This window comes from Grammomys surdaster, unplaced genomic scaffold (genome assembly GCF_004785775.1).
Source record: "Grammomys surdaster isolate TR1022 unplaced genomic scaffold, NIH_TR_1.0 311, whole genome shotgun sequence".
Classification (NCBI taxonomy): Eukaryota; Metazoa; Chordata; class Mammalia; order Rodentia; family Muridae; genus Grammomys; species Grammomys surdaster.
Genome location: NW_021604730.1, coordinates 1,931,096 through 1,952,394, shown reverse-complemented (window position 1 = coordinate 1,952,394; position 21,299 = coordinate 1,931,096).

Genomic DNA, 21,299 nt, shown 5'->3' with positions numbered 1-21,299 from the left:
CCTCCTCCATTCTACAATTCTAATGGGGTAAATTTATATATTCCAAGCTTCATGAGCAAATGACTGCCCGGTGCTGGCAACATGTGTTATGGTAAAGTCACCGGGCATAACAAACACTCCACTTGGTTGTTCCTAATAGATCCACCTGTTATCCTCGGGATTAAACCACAGTCAATTCCTGTTACCTGCTGTAGATAGGTCCAAACTCTGGGTTTTCATCTTGAGTGATGATGTCAGAGAGAAGCCTTGTTTGTTTGTTTGTTTGTTTGTTTGCTTGCTTGTTTTTGTTTTCCCCCATTGTAACATAAACTTCAAGTCCCATTCTGATTTCTAATTACAAATGTAAGCTAAAGAACATATGCTCGAGTGAGGGCCAAGAATCTGACTGCATCCCAGGAGGACAAAAAGACAGCTACTCCACTGCATGGCTCCAAGAAGCCCTGTCCCTGAATGAGTCCCTTATTGGTGCCCATTCCTCTGGGAAACCAGAAATAGAAATGTGTGGGTGGTAGAAGTATTCCTCAAGTGAAACTGGGGGCAAAATCCATTTTCCTCTCCTTTTATTTTGGAAGAAAATAGCTAAGAGACTAATAAAGGACTAGGGTAAATTTAAATCATATATATATATATTTTATCTCCATTCATCCCTACATCCATATTTTTTCACCTTTTGTGTTCAAAGAAGGAATACACTAGGGCTACACTAGCCTCTAGCAATGCAAATAAATGGAGGGTGGTGTAGTTACCAGTAAGGTAAACTGAGGTTGGGATGTAGTCACCAACACAGAAGTTTGTAATTCAACCTTGTCTGGAGAGCATGACTTCTGGGCTGAGTTTTGCGTTAGCTTAATTTATTCAATTGGCTAGGTAGTTCTAGTTTACACTTCTGAAATGTGTCTTCCAGGATACAGGTAATCACATACACAATCATCCAGACTAACTATTGCATGATAGGTGAAAGCTAAACGTTGAGAATAGGGTGGTGTAGACTTGGCATTTGAAGGAACTTTAATAAGCAAAGGTGTGGAGAAACAGACGTGAGTTGAACAGATTTAAAAACTGTTTTTTTTTGGGGGGGGGCAGGAAAGGAATATAGGAAATCGCACAGGTTGACCAAAAAGATGTTTCCAAAGTCAAACATTTCAGAAGTGAAAAGGAAATGCTAAAATAAAGTTAAACAATTTTCAATCTCCAGATATTCTCTTAAAATTATTCAGTGAATATGTTCCCCCAAATAAATATATATATATATATATATATATATATATATATGTACATTGAAGTAAAAACACATTCAAATATCTACATGCTAGAAATATAGGCAGGATAGTTATTCTTGATATAAATGTTTGAGCTCAGGTTTACATAAATGCACTTCGAATAATGAGATAGAAATGACGTGAAGAGTTAGCCATGGACCGTTAGGACTTAAAGTGGTGTGTCTGGACGTCTACTGACAAGGGAGCCTTGTATTGGCTCTTAATGGAAACTATTCAGGCTTTAGCAGCCTTGGGAATTTTCATCCTAACAGTGTAGCCTTCAGTACACATGTCTCTCTGCCTCTTGCCTGCAGCATTCCTCTTTGAAGATCTCACAGTCTAGGCACCTCCAGCACCCTGGGGTCTCCATTACATCTTAGGCATCACCTACACAGCTTCACATAATGGCCTCTGAGAGCTATTCTGCAGAAAATCTGACCCACAAACTGTCTGGTCTCAGTAGTGGTGCAAGCCTCTCACCTTGGCACCTTTTGTGCCTGCAATACCACTGTCACTTGTATGACACTGCAGTCCTGCTCCCACTTGGAAATGGAGCCTGGCTCCCTTGATCCACGGTTGTGCTGGCCTCCATATGCCTTCCAGGCTCAGTCTAGATAGTTGTTTTTCGGTGGCATTAGGCTCTCAAGATAAACTTGCACAATCTGGCAACTTTGTTGAGTGGAATCTTAGTGCCAGGCAAAGGGCTTCTCTTTAATGATGCTGATCTGACATCTAACAATTACTGCTGCTTTTGTCTGAATTCCTAAATCATCTTTTGCTCTGTTTTTCACCAAGTTGAACATTTTCCTATTTTTCTGTCCCTCTTTGTTCTCTCCCACTGCAGTCTTAATGGGTGGTAACCATGCTGTAGCCTGAATGCTGTCTTGAAATTCCTCCACCAAATAAATGATCCCATTACTCAAAGTTCTCAAAACAAGGACAGAAAAAAAAATTAAAAACAAAACAGAAGCAAAATAACAACAACAGCAACAGCAAAAACATGGTCAGAATACAGCCAAGGTTTTTTGTCAAACATAAGATGAATAGTCTCTAGCCAGTTTCTGGTAAAGTCCTTGTTCCCCTATGAAACCTCATGAGCCAAGCCTCATCCATTATCTATGGGTTGTGGGTGTATGTTTTGTGTTTTTAAATGTCCTAGCTCTCCAAACCCCCAGCAGATTGGTCTATTGAGCTGTGCTTACACTGTTTGGCAATTCTCTAGTTTATAGTTTCAATTTTTTTTTTAACTTTCCTCATGTAAACCAAGCTTCAAAGGCCTGTGAACCATATGATCACATTTATCACAGCAACGGCCTCATTTCCCAGTAAAGTATGCATACATGTTCATGTATGCATCCCACTCCTGTGTGTGTGTGTCTATGCTCATGTATGCATGTATGCCTTTGTGTGTATGTGTGTGTGCAGGTATGCCTTTGTGTATATGTGTGTGAGTATGTGTGTGTGTGCAGGTGTGCCTTTGTGTATATGTGTGTGAGTGTGTGTGTGTGTGTGTGCAGGTGTGCCTCTGTGTGTGTGCAAGTGTGCCTCTGTGTGTGTGCAGGTGTGCCTCTGTGTGTGTATGTGCCTCTGTGTGTGTGTGTGCACGCTCGTGTGTGCATGTGTCCCTTTGCTTGTGTGTGCATGTGTATGTGTTTGTGTATGTTCTGTACTTTTCTCATTGCTATGATAAGACTCTTGACAAAAAGCAATCTAAAGAAGGAGGTGTTTATTTGACTTTAGTTAAGTCTTTCACTATAGGGAAGGCACAGCTGCAAATACAGCTGATCACACTGTCCTGCAGAGAGGACACAGAAACATGAATGTGGTATTCCGCTTGATTTCTCTTTTTATTCAGTGGGATTATACTCGATGGGGTGGCGCTTTTCACATTTAGAGTAGAGCTTCCCTCTTCAGCTGAACCTCACAACACCATCCTATCTTGATGACCTCTGGCTGGATCCCATTGAGGGGAAATTTTAGTTTCCTCTGAATTTCCTCTCAGCCCCTAGTGAACTGTGATCCCGAATCTGTCAGACCCAATCCTCTACCTCAATCTCACTGGAGGATTTGACTGCTGTGTGCTCCTCACTACCCTCTGCTCACAGGGATACACACCACCCTGCAATCTTACCTGTGGCTAGATCTCTGGGAAAGGATCCCACACCCCATCCTGCAGCCTGCCAACTTGTTGCAGAAATCTCCTGTCTCTGGGTAAATACCCTTAAATACTCCTTTCTCGTTTGGCACTATCTGTCTCTCTCTGTCTCTCTCTGTCTGTCTGTCTCTGTCTATCTGTCCCTATCTGTCTCTGTTTCTCTGTCTGTCTGTCTCTGTCTGTCTGTTTCTATATGTCTGTCTTTGTTTCTGTCTCTTTCTCTGTTTCTGTCTCTCTCTCTCTCTGTTTCTCTGTTTCTCTCTCTCTCTCTCTCTCTCTCTCTCTCTCTCTCTCTCTCTCTCTCACTGGAAACTAACACATATCCCAGTACTGGGTCAAAACAATATCACCAATTCTACCCACGTCCCACAGGCCCTGTGTGTCCTGAGGTCTCGATGCCTGCAGCCAGGCTTCCCTGCATCTCAGGTCTACACAGTCATTCTCTTGCTGGCAGAGGGCACTCACTTCTTTTACTTCTAGAGACAAACTCAGAAGCCTAGATTAGATTGTAAAGGTGTATATTTTCTTTGTTTTGTTAATTTACTAATCTATTCTGGGAAGTAACATTCTCCACGCCCCCACAGTGCAGTTCATCCCTCCCTCATCTCACTCCCAGGATTTTAACTCAACAGTGTTAGATCAGACCCTCTGTTTGTCTCCTGGCCTCATGAATCTTGAGGGAGAAGCAGGTTCCATGGCCATAACATTGTTAAAGACGCTATCTGAAGCCTTCTCGGTCCCATCCAAGGCTTGTCCTGTAACCTCTCACACATTAAAACAGTAATGTTTATTTCTCTCAGAGAAAGTACAGATCGTACCCCAGAACAAAGGGTACATTGCATGAGTTTGATTTTAAATTAGACTTTGTGGTCTATTTTCACATTACAGAGGTGGTCTTGGGAGCTAGATTTGAAAAAGAACGAGCTTTCTAAACACTAAAAACTTTCTTTTAAAGACAAGAAAGTAAAACCTGGAGGAACGGCTGACGGAATCAGGGGAGAATGCAGCCTATGGAGTCAGGAAAGTCCTAGCTCCATGGGGAAAATGCTAATAGATCATCCTAGGAGAAAGAGAAAAAGGCCAGAGAAAGGAACACCTGAATGAAACGCCATGATTACAGGACTCAGCTCTTAGGCTTTAGGGTTAGGGTTAGGGTTGGGGTTGGGGTTGGGGTTGGGGTTGGGGTTGGGGTTGGGGTTAGGGTTAGGGTTAGGGTTAGGGTTAGGGTTAGGGCTAGGCTTAGGGTAGGACTCAGAAGGAGGATGACAGATGGACTTGGAGAGTACAGTTACCAAAACAAGAAAAACAGAGGGAGACTTTGTTGCTACGTTTTTGAAGACCCTGTTTCCATCATCAGGGTTTCCCAAACACACTTCCTTCTGAGCATTTTGCTTCCTAAAATAAAGTTCAGCCATTACTTTCGCCACCAAAATGAGAAAAGATGAGTTGATTATTTTTACTTTTGCTTTTCATTAGAAGCACTAATGATATGAGTCTTCAGGTTCCTTCCTGCTACATGGATCTCCTGGAAAATCACACAAGAAGAGGAAAATCCTAACATTCTGAACTTCCAGTGGACATGACACTGATACTTGGTTCCCATTTTCCACTTACATATTTTATTTCTCAATTTGTCTTCATATGAAAGGCTAAAAGTTAGTGGTTTGGGGGTAAAAACTTGAGTTTTCGATATGTGGGCACATGACACATTCAAGAATACATCTTAAGAGTATATTAGATCTGAATATGGATCCAGGACATGAAGAAGATTCTAGACATATGTGCTAAAACTGACTCTCAAATCACACATATACTCCACCGTATGTGGTGTGTGTGTATGTGTGTGTGTGTGTGTGTGTGTGTCTGGGCAAGTGGATGGGTGGATGGGTGGATGGGTGGATGGGTGGATGGGTGGATGGGAGGATGGGTGGATAGATATATGGATCAATGATCCTTGAGACAGGAAGTAGTTTTCTGCTTGTGGTCCCTTGACATACACACCAGGAGGTCACATGATATGTCAGTGGGGCTGTTTTATCCCAGGAGTCTTTCTTCTTATGGGGTCCAAATAGGGGCATTTGAATCTTCTTGATTTTGTGTGTTTGAAAGGCTTCCAGACCTGATTTTCCTGATGTGAAATACCCTCATATATTCTAACTTACTTTAATAAGTTCAAAGATAATATTTTTGAACTTTCACAAATATGTCATTTGTCAGTTTGTATGTACCTCATTGGTGGTGCTGCTGACATCTGAGAGCATCCTGCCTCTGCATCAGTCCTCAAATAGGAATCAAATGCTGCTTATAAAATGGAGTCACTCAGGACCAGCCACATCCTGAAGCTACTTTCATGAGACAGAGTAACTGGAAGCAGAGCACAGCCTGAACTCAACAAGAGGGTCTGAGGGGGTCCCAGTGAATGTTGCTGTCCTGAGAGGATCCCAGGGAATGTGGCTTTCCTGTTAGAGGGGCTGAGGGGATCCCAGTGAATGCAACTTTCCCATTAGGGGATCTGATTAAAAATATTTCTTCTACAATCTTCACTCTCTCATTTGTTCATTCATTCATTCCTTCATTCACTTTGTCTGTCTCTGTGGCTCTCTCTGTCTCTCAGTATCTGTGTCTCTGTTTCTCAGTCTTTGTCTCTCTCCCCCCTCCCCCTCTTTCCCTCTCTCTGTTTTCCAGCTCTTGGTCTAAGTTCCATTCCCTTTGAAAGACCTTCCATACACTAATCTAAATTAGATCATTGGCTACAAATTCTCAGAATTTGTACCATCCTAAACTTTTCTTTAGATGAGTCTCTCTAAATAGCCTAGATAGCCTGGAACTCACAGAGATCAATTACCCCTGCCTCTTGAGATAGGGATTAAAAGCATGGGCCACCATGACTGGCACCATCCTGAACGTTAAAGCTAGTATCTACCTCAATTTGTAGCTCCACATTTATTACTACCCATATCTTATAGACTGTATCTTCCCTATAACTTGGAAAACAATGTTCTCTGCCTTCAGCAAGCATATCACACACCTCAGAGGCTGAGAAAGGCATTTTAAGTGGTTTGTGGAAACAAAACTTGTTTTGCTGTCCAGGCTTTCTTTCCTCAAAGGTAAGCCCCACTTCTGAAAAAAACATGCCAAACAAGTCTCTGTGACTCAGAGAACTTGTCTAGAAAACTGTGGTGAGGCTCAGCAATGCAGGTGCATGACATAAGGTCAGGTGGCATCTCAGAACCCTGTCCTTCAGGCTAGACTTGGACCAGAACCATGTCTGATCTCTCCAAGGGATGTCCACATGCCTAACCTTTTCTACCAGGCTATCTCTCTATTCCCTCCCCTCCCTCCTTCTCCAGGACCAAATTTCTATCCCTTTCTCCCTCTGAAGCTCAAAGCTGTGACTGCAGAGTGGTAGAACAAAGACGTAACTTCAGACTCATACAGACCTGTGCTCAAGTTTTGACTTGGGTAAGTAACGTTGTGTGAACTAGAGTAAGTTCCCTAAGCCCATTATATGGGTGTATGATGAATGGGGACATTATTTTTTAAACTGCATGTAAAACAAGTATCCTGTATCATACTTTAAGTATATTTGTACTTGAAATCTGAAGCTGTCTGTTATTGTCTTCTGTGCTACATGTGAGTACATTTCTGCCCAGACAATCTGTTTGCAATGTACGGAAACATCCACCAAGGAAGGCCTGAATACAGAGCTCACTGAGATCAAGAATGTTCTAAGCTTGTCTTTCATATTCTGATATAATAAAACCAAAGGAGACTCTAAGGAGAACTTGCTACAAGTTTCCTCTGGCTTCAGAAGTTCCAATAAAGACAAGAAAAATCAATCTTGAACACAGTCTTCTAATTTCTTTTTTCATGGTTGCTGTTCTAGGATAGAGAATGCAATTAAAATTAACTCTGGATTAGTTCACTTTATTCAAAATGAACATTGGTCAGATTGTATCTGAGGGATCTGTAACATCTCGTCTGTAATTATTTTTAAATATATTAGCAGGGATCTGGGTATTGTAGAACAGGGGAGGGTGTCTCTAGGAGACAGGAGTTCTGGGTTCTGGCTCCAGGTTTGTGATTTACCTTGTGACCCATGGAAAGTCATATCTTCTGGTTGGACACCATCTTCTCTGTAAAAATTGATTTGTTGCAACCTCACAGGATTGTCTAGGGCTCACAGAATCATGCATGTTAAAAGCAAAAATTACAATCAACTTTGTGATTACTACCCATGCTCCTGGAAAATATGACTGATACAAACTACACACAAATCAGATTTTTGTCACATCTGTGGGATGTGACACAAATGCCATATTGTGCTTATTGCTGTTATGATATAGAGGAATACATGGCTTACATTGTAATAAAAAGGATTTTTCCTTTTCCCATTTAAATGACAAAAGAAGCATGAAAACAGCTCCACTGTTAAAAATAAACACACTAGACAATCACAGCTCCAATGACCCACGGTGATTGGAAACTGGGTCACAGGGTATGTACTTCCCACTCTTCCAATGCATGTCAACCCGGCTTTCTGTTTGTCCTAAGTACTCTTGTGGGTTTCCCTAGTTCTCAGCACCTTCACTGGTATCTTGGGACATTACCACCTAGAAATACTTCAGTCCTGCAAACATTTGCTCAGCCCTGGTCAACAGCTGTTGGTTGTGAGCTCTGACACTTTCATGGGGGCATCTGGATTTTAGTTTGTGGCATAAAACATTCAATGGCTATAGTCTAAATCTACCCATAACTGATTAAGTTTTGGAGTGATTGTAACTATTCAGAAAGAGTACATGGTGTTCAAAGAAAGCTAATACTGTCAAAGTTGACACATAACTGCATCAGGCACCATTTTTAACAGCTGTTATGATGCAGTGGATTCACAACCCTACTAAACTCGGTCCTTCTACCATTCCTGCTTAGAATGAATCAAATTCTTTCCTTTGTCTTCGATCATGAAACTGACAACATTTATATACAGAGAGTGTAAAATTCTCCTGAAGGGAGACAAATGCTTTCTGCTACACTGGTTGTAAGCTGCTTTGGTCGGCTGTGTTCCTAATCATTTTGGTGAGGGAAACACAATGAGAATGGATGTCCTAACAGGTTGGATGCATCTAGAGATTCCCATTGTGCTACAACATGTTCTACTTCAGACACCAGCATTTCTTAAGACTTTTTAAAACAAAATAACCTTGGAGTAAGGGAACCTCCTGTTACCATGAGCCAGTCCCTCTTGACCTTTAGACCTTTAGTCCTTCTTGATGCTTTGCCTTTCCACTCTAAAACAATATTTAAATTAGTCTTTTACAGACACATGCAAATTCAACATCATGGGATGTTCTATATATTACACATCAAATATTATTTAGATCTGGTGGAATATGTCTATCCCTTCAAGTATTTATCATTGCTTCATGGTTAAGCAGAAAGCATTTAAAATCTTTCCTTTTTGGCTTTGAAAAAATGTCCAGATGTACATTCCTGCTGTCTATAGCACCTGCTGCACAGAGACACAACAAGGCTTCTTGTTCCTACCTGACTGACTGGTCAGCCTTTGCTCAGGGAGCCCTGCACCCTCTCGTCCCACCCTCCAATAATATCTTTGAAATCAATGTTTTTAGATTACATATGTGAGTGAGATCAAGTGATTTTGTCTTTATGTGTCTGGCTTATTTCACTAACTGTGATGATTTCCAGTCCATCCACATCCTCACACATGGTAGAATCCATTTCTTTATCTGGCCTTTTAGCATCCATGATACAGCTGCAACACATTTTCTCTATCCTTTCATCATCTACTTACCCATTGTTTCTATTTCTTTACTTTTATAAAATATTATTTTTGTTAAAACAGAATTGCATCACTTTTCTCCATTCACTGCCTTTCCTCCCTCCAGCCCCTCCCAGCTACTCTCCCTTGAACCCCTCCCCCATTCTCAAGTCAATAGCCTCCTTTTCTTTGATTATTACATACATATAAGCCTGTGTGTGTATACACAAAAATATATAAATACAATCAGCTAAGTCCATTTCTGTTGGTGGTATGTAATTGCTCAAAGGCCAACCACTCTGCATCGAACAACCAATAAGGAGTCTCATCCTTGGGAGAGGCTAAAGTTTCTATGTAATAAAGAAAGGGGTATTAATGTCTTAAAGAAAAATTCATTTTCTTAAGATTTATACCCAGGAGTGAGGTTGCTGGATCATTTTTATCTTTCTGATGAGCTCCCATGCCACTTTCCACAGTGTCTGACCCACTTTCCGTGCCTACCACACCCCTGCCAGTACTATCTTCAGTCTTTCTGAAAATAGCCATTTTTACTAGGTTGTGGTAATATCTCAGTGTAGTTCTCATCTCCGTTTCCCTGGTGACCAGAGATGACCAGCTTTGTTTTCAGATGCCTGCTGGCCGTATGAATATTTACTTTTAAAAATTGTCTGTTTAGACCTACCGCCTATGCTCAGCCAGACTACTGTCACTGCTGCAATTGTTAATGACACTGACTTCTTAGTGTTCCTATAGATACTGGACACATCCCCTCAGCAAATGCATGTGTTGAAAATATCTTTTTTCATGCTTCAGATTGTCTCCTTGTCCTGTTGGTTCTCATGGCTGTGAGGACATTGTAATTTGATGAAAGTTCTTTTTTTTTCTATTTTTGTCTTTGCTTCCTGTAGTCTTAGGACCATGTCTCAAACCTCCTTGCAAACATTCTGACATATTTCTTCTGTGTTCTTTTAAGAAGCAGCATTTTCGAAGTCTGGAAGCATATTTAAGGCTTTTGCCATGGCTCTCAGAGAAATTATTGTTCTTGGTTCTGAACAAAGCTAATAGTTTAACAGTGTAAGGTTAATGTGTGGCAGTGAGAACAGGCACTTGAAGAGTCTTAAAATAGTAAATGATGTTGTGATAAACCCGATGGGGGTGATCTATTGTTCTGAGAAGAGGCTACTCACTTAATGAGAACAAATTAATTTTTTGCATAAAAATTTAGGAGACTCTAAAATAAGTTTTTTTTCCAGACAAAGATTTCCTGTAATAACAAGGTCATGTTGAGGCAGAGGTTGAAAGTAAAATCATGTTAATGCAAATAGAATGTGCCTGAATGGAGATGGGGTCAAGAGTAGAAACAGATAAAGTATAAAAGAAAATTTGAGGCTAAACCTTGACAGTTTTCACATGCCATTTTGAAGAATCTGAAATGGGTACAATAAAGGTAAGAATTTAGATTTGTTCCCATGTCAAAGTGCTTTTCAGAGAGATAGACGGAGGTAGAGGAGATAAAGCTAGAGATAAACATGGAGATAGAAATAGACATGGAGAGACTGGAGACAGGTAGACATGGGCATAGATGTAAACATGAAGACATAAATAGATCATTGAAACAGATAGACATGGAAATGAAGGTTGACATGGAGACAGAGATACATATAAGGACAGACATACACATGGATGGAGATAGAGACAAATATAGAGACAGAAATAGACATGGAATCGGAGACAGACATGAAGACCGAGATAGATATTGAAATAGAGGTAGACATGCAGACAAAGATAGTTATGGAGATAAGGGAAAGAAGAAGGGAAGAGGAGATAGAAAGGAAAAAAGAAAGAAAGGAGGAAAGAGGGGTGAGAAAGAGGTAGAATAGTTTGAGGGGTATTGGTATTAGCTCTAATTTGAATGTCTTGTCAAATTCTGCATGAAAACTGTCTAGTCCTGGGCTTTTAGGTTGGGAGATTTCTGATGACTTCTATTTCTTTAGGGGTTATAGGATGATTTTAATTGTTTATGTGGTCTTGATTTAACTTTGGTAAGTGGAATCTATCAAGAAAGTCACCCATTTTATATAGATTTTCCAATTTTGTGGCATACAGATTTTGAAGGAAGATCTAATGATTCTTTGGATTTCTCAATGTCTATATTTATATTCTTGTCTTAGTTTGGGGTTTACTGCTTTGAACAGACACCATGACCAAAGCAGGTTTTATAAAGAACGACATTTAATTGCAGCTGGTTTATAGATTCAGAGTTTTAGTCCATTATCATCATGGCAGGAAGCACAGCTGCCTCCAGGCAGGCAAGGCACTGGAGGAGCTGAGAGTTCTGTATCCTCATCTGAAGGAAGGAAGGAGCAGACTGTTCCCAGGCAGCTAACAGGAAAGTCTCAAAGCCCACCCCTACAGTGACATACTTCTTCCAGGAAGGCCACATCTCCCAGTAGCGCCACTCCCTGGGCCAAGCACATTAAAAGTCCACAGTCCTCCTTTTTATTTCTGATTCTGTTCCTGTTTTAAATATTATATTTATTTATTCACTTTACATCCTTATCACTGTCCCCCTTCCTAGTCACCACCTTTCATAATTGTTCTTCCAATCTTTCCTTTTCTTCTCCTCTGAGTGGAGTCACCCTTTGGGTAACCCTCCACCTTGGCACATCAAATCTCTGTGCAGGACTAGGTGCATCCTCTCCCTCTGAGGCCAGACAAAACAGCCTATCTAGAAGAACATATTCCACACACAGGTAACAGCTTTTGGGATAGCCCCCACTCGAGTTGTTTGGGACCCACATGAAGACCAAGCTGCACATCTGCTACATATGTATGTGTAGCCTAGTCCAGCCCATGTATGCTCTTTGGTAGGTGGTTCAGTCTCTGAAAGCCCCAAGGGTCCAGGTTGGTTGATTCTGTTGGTCTTCCTGTGGAGTTCCTATCTTTTATGGTGCCCTCAATCCTTCTCTCAACTCTTCCATAAGAGTCCCCAAGCACCATCCATTGTTTGACTTCTTTCTTTAGTTAAGGAAATTTTCTCCTATGATTTTGTTGAAAATATTTTCTGAACCTTGGGGCTGGGAATCTTCTTTTTCTTCTATTCCTACTATTTTTAGGTTTGGTCTTTTTATAATGTCCCAGATTTCCTGGGTATTTTGTGTCAGGCACTAAGAACATTACACCAGTATGTGTAAAGCTGACCATTTTATGTTGCCTACATGCTAACATTAAGAGCTACCACATCCTTTTTTAAAATTCAATATAATTTCTTTGCATGAAATAACTGAATTATTCATTAATCAGAAGAGGGCAGTTGACATAAGTTCATTTTTTGATCTAGCATTTTGAGAACAAGTTCAGGGCTATGGAGGGGATATGTCAGTGCTTTGCATGCTGGTAATGCCTCACTCAAGAAAATGACTTGTCTGTCTTTTACTTTATTTTCAGAGATAAGAGAAATGAAACATAAGGGTTTTCTAAGATTAATTCTGAACTTCACACTTTCTGATTTATGCATATATGCTACTCACTGTTCTATTGTTGTGGAAAGACACCATGATGAAGGCAACTCATAAAAATAAATCACTTAATTGGGGGCTTGCTTATAATTTTAGAGGTGAGTATATAATCATCATGGTGAAGAGCATGGCAGCAGGCAGGCATGGTGTTAGAGAAATAACTGAGAACTACATCATGATCCACAGCAACGTAAAGAGAAAGCAAGACTGGACCTGGCATGTGCTTTTGAAACCCCAAAGCCCACCTCCATTGACACACTTCCTCCAATAAGTCAACATCTCCTAATCCTTCTAATCCTTTCAAACAGTTCTCCTTGGTGACTAAGCATTCAAATATATTAACCTATGGAGGCCACTCTTATTCAAACCACCACACAACCTTCCAGGGAAAAAATAATCATCAAAGTGTTTTATCTTTTACTTGGGACACATAGTCAAGGTCAAAGCAACAACAAAAGGCCGAAGTTTTGATACATAGATGTCACCAGTGAGGAATCTTTTTGATAAGATATTCAACAAATAGAACTTACTCCTAGAAAGTAGCTGTGATCCATTACCACATCTGTACATCAAATTCCATTAAAACCAGGACCTGCAACACTTTCCCATTCAATGTCAACTTGCCTCAATTCATCCTCTAACACTGTCATTCTCTCATAACCCATTAGCTTTGAACCCTAATTTTATCCTCACCTCACTTTTCAGAGTTGTCCTCAGCACCATTTACCCAGGTTTAACTTTGCTGACCCTTATTCATTTTACTCTGGTGGATTTTTCCTGCCCTCTTGGTTACACAAATCTCCCACTTCATAAGGTCCAAATGTTCTTTCTTGCAAGACTATTCTTTCAGCTGTAACCCCAGCCCCTTTGGTGATTAACACAGGAGGATCACGAGCCCAAGTCCTGCCTGGGCTACATACTAAGCTAACCTTGGCTACATACCACGCTAGCCTGGGTGAGTTAGGAAGATCCTGTCTCAAAAGTGTAAAAGGGCTGATGATATAGCTCAGTAGTAGAGCACTTGTCTAGAATGCTCATGGCCCTTGGTTATATATGCCAGAAATACACATATATGAATGTACACATTCAAAAAAATAATTCCTTTGGGTGGTAGTCCAATTTGGTTCTGGCTGTGATACTAGCAAATTTCATAAAAGTAAAGAAAAGAAAGATTTTTAAGAGCATGTGGATGAGGCCAGGCATTTCACATGTCACATGTGCACGGACACTCAAAAAAACCACTCTGCACATAAAACAAATAAACATAAATAATATTTTTAAGAGGGGAATGACAAAAAGAAATACCAATAACTATACAGAGGCAGTGAGGTGGCTCAGTGGGCAAAGACACTTGCTGTATACATTAGGGATTCCCAGGTAAAGATGAACGGAAAGACCAGACCTCACAGAGTTGTCTTTTGACTACCACATAGTTCAAAGTTGCGTGTGCACACCCATACACACCCATAATAGAAATAATTTAAATATGTAAGTGTCTTGAGCAGCCAAAGCAGTGGAGGTTTGGGAGAGACTAATTAAACTATCACAGGCAGCAGTGGCCCTGCACTGCTTCTTGGAAACTACCACAGCAGAGGTAGCACCTCTAACCCACACTTGTTTGATACTGTTTCCTGAGATGGATGGAAATGTGGGTCACCTGGGGAAGGTTCCTAGTGCCTCTTCACACTGTCATCGATCGTGGGAAGTAGAGAGGGTGACTTTAGTTGTTCTAATGTCAATTTTCTACTCTTGGCTCTTTTATTCCTCAACAAAAGGAACTTCTTACCCGAAGTTCACTGGCTTTGTTCTCAGATATTATGTCCCATTACCCCTTATTAGTAGGAAATATTTTAGCAAAATGTTCATCAGAATTCAAATTCAGGCTTGATCCTTACTGTGTGATATAGGGACATTTCTTTATCAATAAAAATAGTAATAATGCTCTCAGATCTGTTGTGAGATTAAACTGTAAGAAATATGTACATACTACCAAAGTACTTGGCATTCAATATGGACAAAATATATCAACATGCTTTCCCCTCAGAAACCAAGGTCACTGTCATGCTATGGACAAACTCTGAATCAGATTTAATTACACCGGACGCCGTGCTTCCCCTCAGGGACATAATGATCACTTCCCCCTCAAGGCAGCTGAGCACTCTGAGATGTGAAAGGATCCAGAACCAAAATGCATCAGAGTTTCCAGCAAACATTCTAGAAGGCTCCACTTAAATAGAAACGTTTGTGCCTCTCTCCTTTATTAAATCACAGAAGCACAGCTTTTATCTTCTCTGTGACCAGGGAGGAAAGTTTGGCAGTCACATCAGAATGGCTCAAGGGTGTGTTTCCTGAATGTCAAGCTCATCCTCCATGGCTTTAACTGGGTTGAGATCAAAGCTTATTACAAATATCTATTTTCCCAGTGGTAAGCCAAAGAAGGCTTTGTCTACGCTAACCCAACCACAGTGTTTGAAATCCTTTGAAATCAAGCTGACTGTGAGTGAGATTGCTAAGGGGAGTTACATAAGCAAACCTTCTTATTTTCCCATTTCTGTCTTTCATTCAGAAAAACTGCCAATAAATAAGACAAAAGAATCAGTCATAAGAGCACAGCCCACACTTCCGTAACTTTTTATGTCTAACAATCCCATCCAATAGAATCTTAGGTGCCATCTGTGTGAGAAGCCCCATTTTACTCTCTTGAGTAACAGAATATAAATAGAATTAGGGCAGAACAAATTCCTAGGATTAGATAATCATATGTATGTGGGCTAAATAAACATTTCACTTCAAAGAGAGTCACCTATCATCCATCACTTTTAAATTTTTTTACACAAGATTCCATGATCTGGATTACAGACAGTTATTTCTGCCTGGAGTTTCTCTGAAGCCTTGATTTTATTTTCAAATCATTCCTTTGTGCATAAAATATAACATGGCATAAAAAAAAATGACCATGGAATGGACTCCTTGTTTCCTTCACCATCTACCCTGTACAACAGTTCCGTGGACATGAAACCAGCTGGCTTTCTGCTCCTGCTGCAATGCTGTTCCTTCTCCACCATGATAGATTCCATCCCTATGAAATCATAGGCTAAAATAAACCTTTTCTTCATTAAGTTGCTTTTGGTCATGGTGTTTTATCACAGGAACAAAGGAGTAACTAATATATCCAACATTTAGCAGATTCTCAGTGAACAAGTATAAATCAGACCATGAAAATCATGGGGCTTTCACCAATGTGTCCCTATTCTGAAATTTTCTAACTAGTAAAACTTGCAACTGTGCTTTGATACACCCTTGAATAAAACAACTACAACAGCAAGTCTGGTTTAAACCAGCACTAACATGTAACCTCAATCTCAAATAAAATTAAAAGAATGTTGCATCTTTTTTTGCTTAAAATCAGTTCTTCTGGTTTTGAAAAATACATGATATTTTCTTTCCTTAAAAATATTGATAATATGCAAAACAAAGATTAATTCCAATTAGCATAATTTCTCTGTAAAAGCTACAAAAGAATAAAAAAAAATACTGCAATTCACTCTGAAGATAAATGAATCAATGCAAGAAGATTTAGAGATAGCCCAGATGGTATCTTTATTAAAGAAGAGTTTAAAATAACTGTGAGTCACATGTCATCAAGCAGAGGAAATGGACTGTATGCCTGAGCAGGTGGGAAGTTTCAGAGCAAAGATGTAAAAGATTAAAAAAATAATGACTACAATAGAAATGCTAAAATCATAACACAGTAACAGAGATGAAGAAAGCCTTCATCTATCTTATGAGAAGACTGACCAGGGCCAAAGGAGAATACTAGAGATGATTAGAAGAGGAAGACATTGTTTCTGGAAGCTCAGAGAAGCTGAGATAGAACAAAAAGTAAAATAAATCAGGAAAACAAAATCAATACACTTATAACTCAGTACTTAAATACAGAGAAATTTATGTGCAAGACAGAAAGAATGGTGATTTCCAGAGCTAGAAGGGCTGGAGTAATGAAGGATCAGGATGAGGCTCATCAACAGAACTGCGTTACAGAGGAAAGAAATCAATTCTGGTGTCCTGCTGCACAGCAGGATAAGCACTGATAATAATACACCTCAAGAAGCTGGAAAGGTTTCAAATGATGTCACCAAAACCAATACTTAATCTAATAAACCAATCTAATACTTAATGTAATAGATATTCTAATTACCCAGAGTCAAATATTAAACAATGTATATAGAGAAATATGACATTGCTGCTTATACATATTATTTTATTCTAATCAAGAAGAAATGAAATTTATTAGTCATCCTGGTGGAAACTTCACATGACAGAAGGACATACAGTGACATATTTATAGTGCTCAAAGAAAAATTGTGAGCCCTCTGCACAATTAAAACACCATTCAAAAATAATCAAAGTCTTTTACAGTGATAAGAAAACTAGGAAACTTAATTAGTGACAGACAAGAACTGTAAGAAATGTTTTAAAAAAATGAATTCTTCAAGGTAAGAAAACAGAACACCAGAAAGAAAAAATGGATTCCTGGAAATGTTTAATATAATAGAAAGTATCAACTTTGTTTCCTATTTTAATATATCGCTTATATGAAAGTAAGTATAACCAATGCATTGTGGGTTCAAAATATGTATAAAATTAAGACTTTTGCTAAGAGTGGCATACAATACAGACCAGAAATGCTAAGTACATTGTCTTAGTTTTCTGTAGCACATTTAAACTGGGAAGCTAAATTTTAATTAAATTAATCCCATTATAAATTCAAGGGTAACTAGCAAATTAAAGTGAGAGCTAAGAACAATAGGTCAATAGTAGAAATAAAATATAACCATAAACTATTCAGTTGAGGAACTGGAAATATGAGTTTTACCTAGCATGCACAAAGTCCTCAGTTCCATCCCTAGTACCATTCATATCAGGCATGATGGCATATCTCTACACATAGGAGGCGAAGGCAGGAGAATCAGAAGTTCAAGGCCAATAATATACAGTAAGTTTGAGGCCTGGACTACATAAGATCCAATTAAAATATAATATAAAACTAAAGGGAGAAAAAACAAATGCCAAAAATTAAAAATTTAACAAGATAGTTAATATTAGGCAAATCTTAAGACTATAACCATGGCTGGGCATGGCAGTACATGACTTAAATCTCACCTGTTGGAAGGCAGAGGTAGAAAGAAGAGGATCTCTATAAGTTCAGGGTAAGCTTGGTCTATACAGAGAATTCCAGGACAGCCAAACATTGTCAGATTATATTAGTAATCATATTACAGAGACACTTATCCATATTCATTACTCTCTTATTCATATTAGACAGAAACTGGAAACGGCCTAAAAGTCTATGAACAGATGAATGAATGATGGAAATGTGTTACATTTACACAATGGTATACTACTCATCTATTTAAAATAAATGAAATTTGCAAGTAAATGAATGGAGTTAGAAAAAATCATCCTGAATATGGCAACTCAGAACTCAAAATAAAAATATATGTATTTCCTTATAAGTAGATGTTAGTCTTTGCTAGGTATGCTGCTATCTGAAAAATTATAGAGGTTAGGTATAGAGTAACAGACTAAGATGAGGTGCTCCTAAAGTAGAGGAAGTAGAACATAAAGTTATGGAGAAACAAGAGGTAGGAACTAGAATGGGAGGATTAAATGAGGGGATAAGGGAAGGAATATGAGGAGGAATGACTAAGGGTCATCTGAGGGGTCATGTGGAAACCTACTACAGTAGGAGCTTCTTAACATATACACATAACTGAGAGAAATCTGATGAAATTACCAAATAATGGGGAGACAAAGCCCTAACTAGACAACTCTTGACACCAATTGAAACCTCCAGGGCCAGGAATGGATTACATCTAATCAAGTTTTGGACAAACTTCAAACATCTGAGGCTATTGCCAAGGCTATTGGTGTCTCCCACAAACTGATAGTAAAGCCCTATTGCTGAAGACAAAACCTACATAGTTCATTAAACACAGAGGAGTTGATCTGGTCCCTATCTCAAATCTTCACTGTTACTGACTAGTGTTCATGGTATTTGAAAATACTCTGCATGCTACCACAGGAGAAACGTAAATGCTAACCCAGCTATAAACCCTTCAATCCACAGTGGTGACCTGCCTAAATGATATGCAGATGTAGACACAAAAGTTATGGGAGTAACCAACCACTATCTGATTGGATCTCAGGCCCACTCTATGAAATGGAACATAGATTGCTCAGATGGTCAAGAACCTGAGAGTAGGTAGGCCATGGACCTTGGGAAAAACCAAATATTAGTGTTCTTCAAAGAAGTATCACACTATAATGACTACTAATAACATTCTGCTCTGCAATGAACAGAGAAGCTCTACCTGCAGTAAATGGGAACAAATACAGGGATCCATAACTTTGTTGAATCATTCAATAAAGAACGATAGACTTTGGAACATTCAGTCCTAAATAAAATGTCTTCATTAAAAGTCTCCCCTCCGGACTCAAGAAACTTTGTGGAAGAAGAGATGGGAAAACTGTAAGAGCCAATGGAAATGGAAACATCAAGGAAACAAGGCCTTCTAGACACAACAGGACTGATGCACATATAAATCCAAAGGGATGGTAGCAGCATGCACAGGGTCTACACAGATCCAAGCACATGAGGTCTCAGCACTGAGGACTGAGAGGGGCAAGTGAACATAAACCCCCACTTCTAACCAAGAAGCTATCTCTAAGTCACCAAACCCTCACAAAGGAAAACTTAGTTTTCTTCAGTGGAGTCTCACTGGCTATACAACTCAAAAAGAACTCAATGGTATTTCTGAGACTTTTGTTTTGTCTCATAATGCTTCGTCTGGACGTTTTTAACCTTACTGTTTTTTTGTTTACATATTACGGTTTCTGATTTTATTGTTGTATTTATGTGTTTTCTGTTTGTGTCTGTGTCTCTTTGTGTGCATGTCTTTTTCATTCTTCTTCTTTGTTTTTTTTCATTTTCTGTTTGTTTCATGCTATTCTTGTTTGCTTTTTTTGTCATTTTTTCAGAGAGAGAGAGAGGTGGAGGGAGAAGTCATGGAGTTGGATGGACAAGAAGGTAGGGAGAGTTTAGAAGAAAACGAAGGAGTGGAAATTGTGATCAAAATATATTATATGAAAATTCTACTTTAAATTTTTTAAAAAGGAAGAAGAGTTAAGGGCTGGAAAGATGGCATTGACACTGGAGTTAAGAGCATTGACTGCTCTTATAGAGGACCTGGGTTCAATTCCCAGAACCCACATGGCACCTCTATGTATAACTCCAGTTCCAGAAGATCCGGTGCCCTCTTCTGGCAATCTCCATGTGGCACACAGGCATACATTAAGGAAAAATACCCATACACATAAAATAAATAGTAACTAAAACTAAGAATAACAAAACAAATAAGGAAAACTATAAACATGATAGTACAGGATGCAGGAATTTCTCTGTGAATTCCAAGCCAGCCAAGGACACACAGTGAGACCCTCTTCCAAATCTATAAAATAAAATAGAAATATAACCATACTACCTATAAAACATATATTTTCAATGCTTCCTCCCTGAGGATTAACCTTTATGGTACAAGAAGGCACTGTGCAAGCTTCCAAAGGTTGCATAAGCAACCAACAATCCTACCCAGCTTTGATTCCTGTGAACCACATTGATGACCAGAATGGTACAATAATTCTAGAGGTGCAGTAGTGGCACACATACCTTGGCAGTAACCAACAGCTCTCTAATGAGACTTAAGACCTGCTCAACAAGAAGAAATCATGCTTAACACTGGACACCTAGCTAACTACCCATTGCTTATGAAGTCATGGTTATTGGAGAAGAATATACAACCACAAATTTACTAAACACAGAATAATCCATAACAACAATCTATAAACATTTGTCCTTCTACACATAGACATGTGCAATTGTCATGCTTTTTCAAGGAAACTTCTCTTTGCAACAGACAGAAAACCATAATCCATGAAAATACAGAGTTGTGAAGCCCAGTCCCAATGTATACATCTACAAAACAGTCCCACACCAAAAGTTCAGACACTGAGGAAGAAGGAGGAGAAAGACTGTAAGAATCTGAGGATCAGGGAGTTTGCTGTAAGATTGAGTCTTCTAGTAATGTGAGAGGCAACATCCTTACTAACATGAGTGCTCGAACATAAACAGAACAGGGGGAACAACAAAATAGACAGGAGAAAGATCATAAGTCCTTAACCCTACACAAAGAACTGCAAGCAAGTAAGGAATGCTGAGATGGGGAGAAAGCACAGAGAAGAGTATACCAATTGGTTATCCAATATCAAATGGTGAGCCTTGAACAGATACATAAACTAACACTACACAGACTAACCAGTTAAATATATTTAGGAATATATATGTATATACATACATTCATGTAATAACAATAAAAAAGATGCCATTAATTTGAAAGAGAGCCACATGGGATATTATGGGAGAGTTTGAAGTGAGGGAAAGGAGGAATGATATAAATATAATCTCAAAAGGAAAAAGAAAAAAACATTACTCTTCAAATACAAAGGCTTAGACTACAAATAAAATATGC